This window comes from Pteropus vampyrus, unplaced genomic scaffold, assembly GCF_000151845.1.
Source record: "Pteropus vampyrus isolate Shadow unplaced genomic scaffold, Pvam_2.0 Scaffold1, whole genome shotgun sequence".
NCBI classification, from domain to species: domain Eukaryota; kingdom Metazoa; phylum Chordata; class Mammalia; order Chiroptera; family Pteropodidae; genus Pteropus; species Pteropus vampyrus.
The window spans coordinates 10,310,544-10,322,341 of NW_011888782.1; the positions used below are offsets into that span (position 1 = coordinate 10,310,544).

The window sequence follows — 11,798 nt, forward strand, 5'->3', positions numbered from 1 at the left end:
GAGAGCAACCTAACTCTGTGACTGTTGTGGACTTCTTTTCTGCCATCTTCTTTGGATATCAGGAATTGCCTGGGAGAAGATAATCAAAGGCAGTGGCTCTTACCCTTTGCTGTGTAGCCGAATCACCTGGGGACTTTAAAACACAACTCAAAAGACCTTTGAGATTCTGATTCAATAGGTCCCACTGCACCTCCTACAACCCTCCACTTTTGGAAAAGGCTCTCTCCAGGTGATCTGATATACAACAGAGGCTGAATAACTACTGGACTCGGACACATCAATGGGCTTTGTACTTACCCCTAAACTGCCACTTCCCCAGGAACTGAAATGTCCAGAGACTGCAAGAGAAGAAAGGAATCTGGGGATTCTCCCAATATGTTTCTATGTCTTTTATGAACCTCCTTTTCATGCTCTTGTAGACAGCCTTCTGAACAACAAACTCTACTATCTTTATCATATCTGACTTCACTAAGTAGTACTGTTTTTGGCAGTTTCTAAACCATTCTCCCAAATGTTGCCAGTTAGTGTATAATAATTGATATTCACATTGTCCAATTGGTTGACGAATGAACTTTTAGGTAATTCATTTGAAAGCTTTTATCACTAGCTCTAAATAATCAAGTCAATTATTCGTTCATTTATTTTTTCATTCATCCTTCATTAAAAAGTAAATGCATTCCCCAGACATTTATTAAGCACTTAGAATAGTGAAGTGATTAACAGCCTGAGATCAAGCGTCTTCTTGGATTCAAAGCCGGCTCCATTATTTCTCAACTTTTTGACCTTGAACAAAGTATCTAACTTCATAAATCTCAATTTCCTTATCTGCAAACAGGAATAATAATGGAACCTGCCTCATTGATGGTGCTATGAGAAAATGAACTTGAAAACAGTTAGCACAGTGCCTAGGACATGGCAACTATGCAGTAAAGGTTAGCCATTATTATTATCATCATGTGTAAGGCAGCCGGCTAGGCCCTGAGGATACCAAGATGGATAAGATTAGATGATTTACAGTATAGCAGTGAGGAGTCAAGCACCAATTAAATACATGGAGTAAATGTGCAGGGAACACCTGGGTAGATCTGATGTCTATTATAGGTGGGTCAGGGAGGGAGAATAATAAGTGCCCAGGGAAGCCTGAATGATATGATGTTGGAGTAAAGTTCTGAAGGAAGATTAGTATTGAATGACAAAAGATAATTTATCTATAATAAAGTAATTTTGCATTACATTGACCATTGAGATTACAAGTGTGTTAGCATTTTTTTAATGTTCATTTTTAGGATTATGCCTTGTTATGGGCAGGTTTGTGTTCCCCCCAAATTCATATGTTGAAGCTCTAACCCTGGGACTTTCCTGATGAGATTAGCATCCTTAAGAGAAGAAGAAAACAGAGAAATCTCACTCTCTTCAAGTGCATGTACTAAGGAAAGGCCATGTGAGAACAAAATAAGAAGACAGACATCTGCAAACTTGGAAGAAGGTCCTCACTGGATATTGAATCTGTCAGCACCTTAATGTTGGACTTCCCAGCCTCCATAACTATGAGAAGTAAATTTTGGTTGCTTAAGCCACCTAATCCATGGTATTTTGTTATAGCAGCCTGAGCAGACTAAGACATGACTCTTCATTTACAAGCCTTTATCAGTCATGCAGAGTTTACCAATATCAGCATGTTTTTATAAAATAGTAAGATCTAAAGAAAACATTATGTTTTTAAATATTATTTTTCAGTGGAATTCAAGAAGATATCTATAGATGCAAAGAAAGGAAGAAATCCCGGACATATTCTATTTCTTCTCTGTTCAACCCTATTGCCATCACTAGCTAAGAGGCAAGAAAGGAATATGTGGGCAGCTGACTTAATGCATACGGTTTAATATATCAGCCTCAACTATTAGATTCCTATTCTCTAAACATCTCAAAAATCTGCATTTGGACAAAAGGCTAGATCATTTGTAGATATAGCTGAAGAATGTCTATCTGCTCTTAGGCTGAGGTCACTCATATCAAGCTCCATGCATTTTGCTAAGACCTTTGTTTATTCATGTTGAAACCAGAATAGTTTCAAGGCTTAATACCATGGAATGACTAAAGAAATAGAAATTTTTATACGGAAACAAAATTTCCTCATTGCAACATCTCTTTACACCCTTCTTTACCTTTATTCCTCACCACTAGCCAGGGTGGGATGGGGTATGGAACCAGGAAGAACACAACAGTGGGGTTTAAATGGCCCTTATTACTTTCCCAGCTGGTACTCTCCTCCTCCAAATATTTTTGAAACAGGAAGTTTGCATCTTGGATTTCAACACAAACAGAAATGTTTGTTTGGAAAAGGAATATAGAAAGCAACATGTAGCAGTCATTTTAAATTCATACAAGTATAAAAAAAATGTTATAGTCTTGAGTAACCGAAAATTAATTGAAACATTATGTTTAAAAATGCACTGGCAGTTTGCTCAAAGCTTTAATAATCACTTCTAAATTTATGAAAATTTAGAGTTGAACTGGTCTCACATTAATCTATTAATGAAGACGCTAAAATGAATAAGTCTTGATGACATTTCTCTTTTAATTTAAGACTGTTCCATTTTGAAAGGCCAGTCTAGAGTTAGGTGCCTTCGCTGCTCCTATACCTGCTGCAGAAAACTTTATTGTCTGATAGTTTCTTTATGAGGGGAAAGAAGTCAAGGAAAAAGAAGCTGCCAATGATTCTGAGAGCCTTGTTTTAGTGACATCATCATGGCAAAATGTCTTTTGGCCACATTGCTATTTATTATTGGCTCTGACCTGAACAGGATGGGGATTTGTGTTTTTCTTTGGGTTTTTGAGAGCAACCTAACTCTGTGACTGTTGTGGACTTCTTTTCTGCCATCTTCTTTGGATATCAGGAATTGCCTGGGAGAAGATAATCAAAGGCAGTGGCTCTTACCCTTTGCTGTGTAGCCGAATCACCTGGGGACTTTAAAACACAACTCAAAAGACCTTTGAGATTCTGATTCAATAGGTCCCACTGCACCTCCTACAACCCTCCACTTTTGGAAAAGGCTCTCTCCAGGTGATCTGATATACAACAGAGGCTGAATAACTACTGGACTCGGACACATCAATGGGCTTTGTACTTACCCCTAAACTGCCACTTCCCCAGGAACTGAAATGTCCAGAGACTGCAAGAGAAGAAAGGAATCTGGGGATTCTCCCAATATGTTTCTATGTCTTTTATGAACCTCCTTTTCATGCTCTTGTAGACAGCCTTCTGAACAACAAACTCTACTATCTTTATCATATCTGACTTCACTAAGTAGTACTGTTTTTGGCAGTTTCTAAACCATTCTCCCAAATGTTGCCAGTTAGTGTATAATAATTGATATTCACATTGTCCAATTGGTTGACGAATGAACTTTTAGGTAATTCATTTGAAAGCTTTTATCACTAGCTCTAAATAATCAAGTCAATTATTCGTTCATTTATTTTTTCATTCATCCTTCATTAAAAAGTAAACGCATTCCCCAGACATTTATTAAGCACTTAGAATAGTGAAGTGATTAACAGCCTGAGATCAAGCGTCTTCTTGGGTTCAAAGCCGGCTCCATTATTTCTCAACTTTTTGACCTTGAACAAAGTATCTAACTTCATAAATCTCAATTTCCTTATCTGCAAACAGGAATAATAATGGAACCTGCCTCATTGATGGTGCTATGAGAAAATGAACTTGAAAACAGTTAGCACAGTGCCTAGGACATGGCAACTATGCAGTAAAGGTTAGCCATTATTATTATCATCATGTGTAAGGCAGCCGGCTAGGCCCTGAGGATACCAAGATGGATAAGATTAGATGATTTACAGTATAGCAGTGAGGAGTCAAGCACCAATTAAATACATGGAGTAAATGTGCAGGGAACACCTGGGTAGATCTGATGTCTATTATAGGTGGGTCAGGGAGGGAGAATAATAAGTGCCCAGGGAAGCCTGAATGATATGATGTTGGAGTAAAGTTCTGAAGGAAGACTAGTATTGAATGACAAAAGATAATTTATCTATAATAAAGTAATTTTGCATTACATTGACCATTGAGATTACAAGTGTGTTAGCATTTTTTTAATGTTCATTTTTAGGATTATGCCTTGTTATGGGCAGGTTTGTGTTCCCCCCAAATTCATATGTTGAAGCTCTAACCCTGGGACTTTCCTGATGAGATTAGCATCCTTAAGAGAAGAAGAAAACAGAGAAATCTCACTCTCTTCAAGTGCATGTACTAAGGAAAGGCCATGTGAGAACAAAATAAGAAGACAGACATCTGCAAACTTGGAAGAAGGTCCTCACTGGATATTGAATCTGTCAGCACCTTAATGTTGGACTTCCCAGCCTCCATAACTTTGAGAAGTAAATTTTGGTTGCTTAAGCCACCTAATCCATGGTATTTTGTTATAGCAGCCTGAGCAGACTAAGACATGACTCTTCATTTACAAGCCTTTATCAGTCATGCAGAGTTTACCAATATCAGCATGTTTTTATAAAATAGTAAGATCTAAAGAAAACATTATGTTTTTAAATATTATTTTTCAGTGGAATTCAAGAAGATACCTATAGATGCAAAGAAAGGAAGAAATCCCGGACATACTCTATTTCTTCTCTGTTCAACCCTATTGCCATCACTAGCTAAGAGGCAAGAAAGGAATATGTGGGCAGCTGACTTAATGCATACGGTTTAATATATCAGCCTCAACTATTAGATTCCTATTCTCTAAACATCTCAAAAATCTGCATTTGGACAAAAGGCTAGATCATTTGTAGATATAGCTGAAGAATGTCTATCTGCTCTTAGGCTGAGGTCACGCATATCAAGCTCCATGCATTTTGCTAAGACCTTTGTTTATTCATGTTGAAACCAGAATAGTTTCAAGGCTTAATACCATGGAATGACTAAAGAAATAGAAATTTTTATACGGAAACAAAATTTCCTCATTGCAACATCTCTTTACACCCTTCTTTACCTTTATTCCTCACCACTAGCCAGGGTGGGATGGGGTATGGAACCAGGAAGAACACAACAGTGGGGTTTAAATGGCCCTTATTACTTTCAACTTCAGTGTGCTCCTGCAAATTAAGAAGTTGAAGATCAAGTTTGACAGAAGTCGAAGTTGCGTAAATTCCAATGAATAATAGTCAACATTCATGAGGTGTAGGTTCTCAAGCAACCCTTTAAAGGCCCTGTAGCTGATGATGGAAATTCAGGCTCTTCTTGGGAGTTTCTAGAATATCCAGTATAACTTATAGATGCAATGTGGGTGGGGTTTTACACAGCCACCTTAGACAGGAGTCCTTTTCATGTCTTTTTCTTTGCCACTGAACATTCCTGCTTGGCTCCCCCTACCCCTACCTGGTACCCTTGGTTTAGCTCTCCTTTCCTTCATTCCGATCTAAGTCCTGCAAAGTCACCATTAAATCAGACTCCTAAGGATACGAGGATTTAAAAATCTCCCTAACTCCAACCCTTTCCTCTGCATCAGGTTTGGACTGGTTGAAAACAGAAAAGAACCTAGCAATTGAACTTTATGTTCATTCAAATATATTATCTTATTTGAAGCTCACATCCATTCTACGAGCAACGTGGGCCAAGAGTGGTTTTCCTAGTATAGAGAAGTAGAAATTCAGTCACAGGAAAGCATAATTTGTACTAGGTGACAGTCTTCCAATTTATAGGTGAAATGAGTCATCCTCAAGGGTACTGATACCCTGTTGAATACTCTTCTAGCTCTTTCTTATCTCTAGGTCCATTTGCTAGAGATAAGAAAACTAAATTTCAATGGGAGAGATGTCTCAGCTTTCTTCTGCAATCCTTGAGAATGCCCAAGAATCTTTATCTTCAGTAACTTCTCTTGATGGTCTTTAAATGTTTTCTGGATGGTATGGGGAACACAAAAGTATGAAGGCAGAACACCTGCAGTGGCCCCTTTAAAGTTAAACTAAATGTTGCATTGTAAGAAAACAATTAAAATCTAGCTCCTGGGCTGATTACATCCAGTCCACTCTCTGCTGTCGTCACCTGATAAATTCTCATCCTACTTTGTCATGAGCTTAAAAAGGAAACACCAGTAGCCAAAGACCAAGAGGAGAAGAGAATGTTTACTCATATAACTAATGAAAACTGCCAAGCACAGAATTTCCCGTGCACTTATCTTCGATTTTTCTCTACGTGTATAGTTTTCACAAAAGCTGAGGGTCTGAAGTTGTACTGAATCAGATTCTGATTTGGTACATTAATACATCATGGTATCAGGAACCTGATAACACAATTTTCTTTAGGTTTTAAGAACACCTTTTAGTTTGTCCCATATCTAGAAAACAAATTTGCACCTAGGTGGCCAGAGCAGAACAAGTTGTGGCCAAAGGAAATGAAAGGAAGGCTGAGGGAAGGCCATGAGATGGCATGTGGCTAGAAGCCCAGAGAAGACTCAGTTCCTGGTCTTGGTAAGACATGAGGCATGATTGGCCGCTGCAGAAGGAAGTTTTCTAAATCAACATCATGAGTTTTCTTTTCCACTGCCTGCATCTGAAATACCTACATTCCTTACTACCTGGAAAACAGGCCAACCAACCCTCTTTTGTTATCAGTTAAGAGTTGGACTTGAAAGGACAGTTCTAAAACTAGAATCTGTGGAATTCCATTTACCTTCTGAGTAATTTTTTTTTAACTCCTTGTTATTTTTTGGCTGAGACACTCTTCCATTAATAGACTGAATACCTGTTTATTCCACTGCTATTAAAAAGTCTGAAAGCTGCCAAAGGATGCTTTTACCATGTTCCTAGCAATGAATAGTCCTACCTTTTCCTGCCGATATAAGCAAAGCTGTGATTGACTGCCAAACTTAAAATTTCTGGGCTGAATCAAGTACACTGAAGCAGTGTTTTTTAAACTATGGGTCTCCACCCATTAGTGGGTTGTGGAATCAATTTAGCGGGTCACACGAAGTACCTTTTAAGAAATGAAATAAAGGAGACTGCAAAGCATCAGAGATCATCGCATTTTCTAAGAGTAAAGATTGTTTTGTGCAACTTTTGAGTTTGCAGACACACACCACTCGTAGACTCAATGGTTATGTAAAATGTATTTCTTACCGTGGACTGTGGTCATCAATTTAAAAGCCATTCCACCAAAGCAATTCCAGAAACACTGAAAGAAGTGACTTGCTTAAGGAAATAGAGCCCTTCTGATTTCTGACTGTCGTCCAGAGTGCTGGCTAAGAAAAGGGAGGGGATGAGGAGACTCACAGAAAGTGGACAAGAGCCCAGGATGGGGTTTCAAGCCAGAGGCTTGCTGGCCAAATGAGAGGGTTGGCATGTGGACAAACAAGGGCTTTATTACTGCTGCTTAATAGCTGCATGAAGACTAAGGAGTTTTTAAAGAAATCAAGCACATAGGCTTCAACAGCACCAACAAGATCTCAAGGTGTGCGACTTCACTTTGAGAGAGATATTTCAGGAACTGCACGGTTGGCGATTTGCACAAAGTTCTAAATACTTGGTAAATGCAAACAAAACTTCAAGTGTGCTTGAGATGTATATTCTGTTAGGTTAAAACATAAAACATTGACACAATCCGGTGGTTTTAACCTACAAATATTGCAATTTTGTAAGGTTCTGTCTTCAAAGAAGCTGCTTTCCAATTTTCCTTCAGGTAAAACAGCCAGTGCGTTGGTGTATATCCATCTGTCTATTTATCCATTTATCTAACTTTCTTGAGGGTCGGGTGTAGGGGTTCTGAGGATTAAAATACAGGTTTGCCTTTCAGAAATGAAGCAAAACTTAAAATAAAATATCACTTGGCCAGTTATTATAGCTGCACTTAAAAGAAACCTAATTATCTTGAGGAGTTTGTTGTTTAGTTGGTGGGTATTAAATAAAGCCTAGGCCAAAACATCTAAAAAGGCTGTCAAATATTTTTTTCTGAAATCCCTCTAAAATATTTTTAAATACCTTGAGACTAAAATTGGTTTCCTTACTTATTAACATGACAAAAAATTATTTTCCCTAAAATATATGTATATAATATATATACATTTATATTGAAAACTCGGAGTATTGGGCTGTTTCCTATCATGCTGACAAACTTAAACTCTGCAACTTTACTATTGATTCCTCCATCCCCAGCAAGTATCTCTGCTTCTGACGTCTTTCATAAACAATTTCCTTATTTTCCAAGGAAATGCTTAGCTTCCCTCTTCCTGATTTTTACCGTGGCAGATAAAATTTATTCTTCCGGATATTATTTCCTAGTAGAAGAGAAATAAAATAAGTTGTGCTTTCTTTTTATTTCTTCATTTTCCCAGAAACGTGTTTGCAAGGCAACAATTTTCCATACTGTCCGAGCCGAAAAAAAGTGAGCCAAGAAAAACCCCGAAACACTAGCAGAAAGAAAAATATTTGGTACTTAGCTATGGTTCCTCCTTCCTTCCCTCTCTCCCTCCCTGCCTCTCTCCTTTCTCCTTTGCCTTCCCTTGCCTTCCCTTCCCTTTCTTCCTTTCTTCCTTTCTTCCTTTCTTCCTTTCTTCTTAGCTTGCTTTCTTTGATATGAAGGAGGGGAAAGAAATCTTCAAGAATGTTTACTAAGTTACTTTAATTAAATGCGATGCATGTGTCTCCCTTTATGGACCATGCAATTCTAAGAGTACTGTTTGTCATGTCCTAGACTCTTCCGAAATGTCTGAATTGACACAAGAGAAATCTTGTAAACAAAATGTTCTTTCAAGTCGGCGTCATATCCTAGGCATGTTCACTGTAAATACCAAAAACTATATTTAAAAACATTTTGAAACAAAAAGATTATGGATCAAAGGATTTTAGGCATAGGAGGTGTGATTTTCTGACAACTTAACTCAATTCCTGCTTTAAGAGACGTGATACAAAATTAAGTGATTAAAATATCCCAATTGATCAGAAATTGAGAAAAAATTCTTTCTGAGAAGAGGAGCTTGATCCTGGGCTGGTGTTCAAATCAGTGACAGCAGCAGAATTCCATAGCAATGACTCACCTTGAAACCTTTTATTTGGAGATCCCAAAGCAGTCATCTAGCTCAAGAAGCTAATATTTTTCTTTGCTCTCGGGCATGAAATAAAAAAATCCTAAAAAGATTGTTGAAATTGTTCTGACTGTAGAGAAGTGGCATATGTTACCCAATATGTCACAAATTTCCAGAATGAAGAGGAGTGGTTCAGGCAGATCAGCTTTAAGCCTGGTCTTGAGTGCTCCTCAGGACTGTGTGAAGACAGGAACGTGTGTGAGATGTACAGAAAAGTGTGGAAGACAAAATAAGCAAAGCCCAAGGATGTGCTACTTCAATTGATCAAATCTCATCATTTCGTCATATTGCTGAATTTAGTGTTTAACAGTTCCATGCACAGTTTTGAAATATTTTATTTACTATAAAGATATGATAATCTATTCTTTTACTAATTCAACTTTAGAGAAAACAAGGCCGAATTAATTCAGGTCTCTCAAATTGAATTTAGGTGCAGGGTATCATTTCCTGGGCATGGCTCTACTGGTACTATATTCTCAAAGGCCATCTGGAAAGTTGAACTGAAATCAGCTGTGTCCAGGCTATGACCAGTGTAGCAGATGCTGCTGTGAAGACTGAGGCACCAAGTTTAGTGTGGACTAGCTATTGGTTAGCCACCTTACCAAACTGTTCCCATGCCTGCTCTAGTTGGAAAATGCCCAGTGTTTCCTTTCCCAGGGTGGCAGATTGTTGTCACAAAAACCTGCAACAAATTCTCCCATTCTACATATCTTTGGTGATGAGACCTTGCCATTCTTTTCATCAAGAGTTAGGGGGCCACTCTCTGAATTGAGGTGACCCTGTGGCTTGCTTTGATCAAATAGAGTGTGTTAAGTGACACTGTGTGGCTTCTGAGACTATAGTTTCAGAGGCCTTGTAGCTTCCACTTGCACATTCTTTTGGAAGTCAGCCACCATGTAGGAAGTCACACTACCCTGAGGTGGCCATTTTGTGAGATAACCCAAGCTGGCCATGGAGAGGCCATGGGAAGAAAGACAGATGCCTGGCCGACCACCAGGTAATCTAGCCATCTGAGCTGAGGTAAAAGACATGTGGGTGAAGAAGTTATCTTGGATGTTGCAGCCCCAGCAGATACAATGTGGAGCAGAAATACCACCCAGCTGAGTCCAGTCCAGACTGCAGAAGCACAAGAAGACCTTGTTTAAAGCTGCTAAGTCTAGAGTGTTTGTCATACATCACTGATAACTGAAACACCCAGCCTCTCTTAAAGCTGAGGTATGAGCGTGCTTGGCCACTGACAAGTAAGAGGCAGTTTGCTAGGGGTAGCATGAGAGAGGGTTTCTGGAAGAGGGTGTCTTCCCGTAATGAAGGCACATGTGAGGAGAAACTGCTTCTCTCCCAGGCTTTGGATACAGCTGTGCAAGCATGTGATGCCTAGAGATGCAACACCTTGTAACTCAGAGAGGACAAACCTGGGGATGAAGGCAACATGGGGAGAATGGCAGAGCAGCAAGATTGAGGGCATTTTAATGATCTTGTGCCACAGAATTAATAGAAACTCTAAAGCCAACTACCTCTGGAGTTCTTGCTTTGCGAGATAACACACCTTTAAATCATTTTCTGTATGGAATTCTGTAACTTTCAGTCAAATAATGGTAAACGCCATTGATAAATCACTCCAGTGAATAGAGAGGGAACTTCCCCTTAACACTAGCTGCATGTGGCGTTCGCATAACAAACTGGCTCTCTGCACGGTCATCCAAGGTGCTAAAAGAACCAGGACAGAGATGGCTTCACTCAAATATGAGAAGATAAATTACCTGTGAATTCAATAAAATCCCCACTGGCTTTCTGAAATACCATGTCCAAAAAATGTCCCTGTAACTATGATACCATCTCAAATTTTTCACATAATCTTATTTTAATGTCGCCTCAGGTCTGAAAACTTACTACCTCTGTTTCTGGAAACCCAATTTAAATTTATAAAGAAAGCTGATATTCTTTATAGGTGGTCAAACATGGGCGCATCATTATATTATTGAAACCAGCTCAAGATATGAGAGAGAAATTCGAACATATGTAAGTATGAGAAACATTTTGAAAAACCAAATAATTCACATTAATGGATAATGTGTGACAGCCCTAACCACCATTATGTATACTAAGAATATGCAAATGTGAATGGGGGAATATTTTATTACAAAATAATATATAAATACTATGCAATAGCAGGCAGTTAAATAGCTATAAGTGTGTGCACTGAGGTTATCGATCAGCATGCAACTTTCTTAACTGATATTGAGTGATTAGATGGTGCTTTTTATGGCCAATTAGCATTTTGACTTAGTATAAAGACAAGTTTTGTTCAGAAGTTAAGTCTTCCATTAAAGATAATTACTATGCCATGAATTTTTTACTTACAAATTTTATTTCGGTAAGTTTGCTTAGTATAATGGCATCGAACGGCTACTTTGTATTTTTGAATTTAACCAAAGTTTGCTAGCCTTCCTCATTTTCTTTGATGCACGCAGACAAATTATACAGTGAAAGAGGGCAAATATCACTTTTGCGTGGAGTATTCTGAGGTCAGTTGGGTTCCAGGCCTAGCCCTACTGTGCGTCCTTGGGCCAGTCACTGAACTGCTCCAGCTGTCAGGTTTCCCATTTGTAAAAGGAAGGGATTTTTCCAGTGCTGTCCAATAGCACTTACTGTGATGATGGCAGTATTCTATATCTGCACTGTCCAATACGGTTGCCATTAGCCATACGTGGC

At 38.6% G+C, this 11,798-nt stretch overlaps 1 protein-coding gene across 12 annotated transcripts in view; it reads right to left on the bottom strand.

Annotated features, from left to right (window-relative positions):
- The window catches only part of THRB (thyroid hormone receptor beta), a 337,875-nt gene that overhangs the window by 139,489 nt on the left and 186,588 nt on the right, over positions 1-11,798 (bottom strand). Inside the window, exon 1 of one of the 12 annotated variants that reach the window (XM_023532127.1) lies at positions 298-318. The exons of the other annotated variants lie outside the window; for them this stretch is intronic. The gene's annotated coding sequence lies outside the window, so the exon portion shown is untranslated. Of the gene's footprint in view, positions 1-297; positions 319-11,798 lie in introns of those variants that run through there. 12 annotated transcript variants of the gene reach the window in all.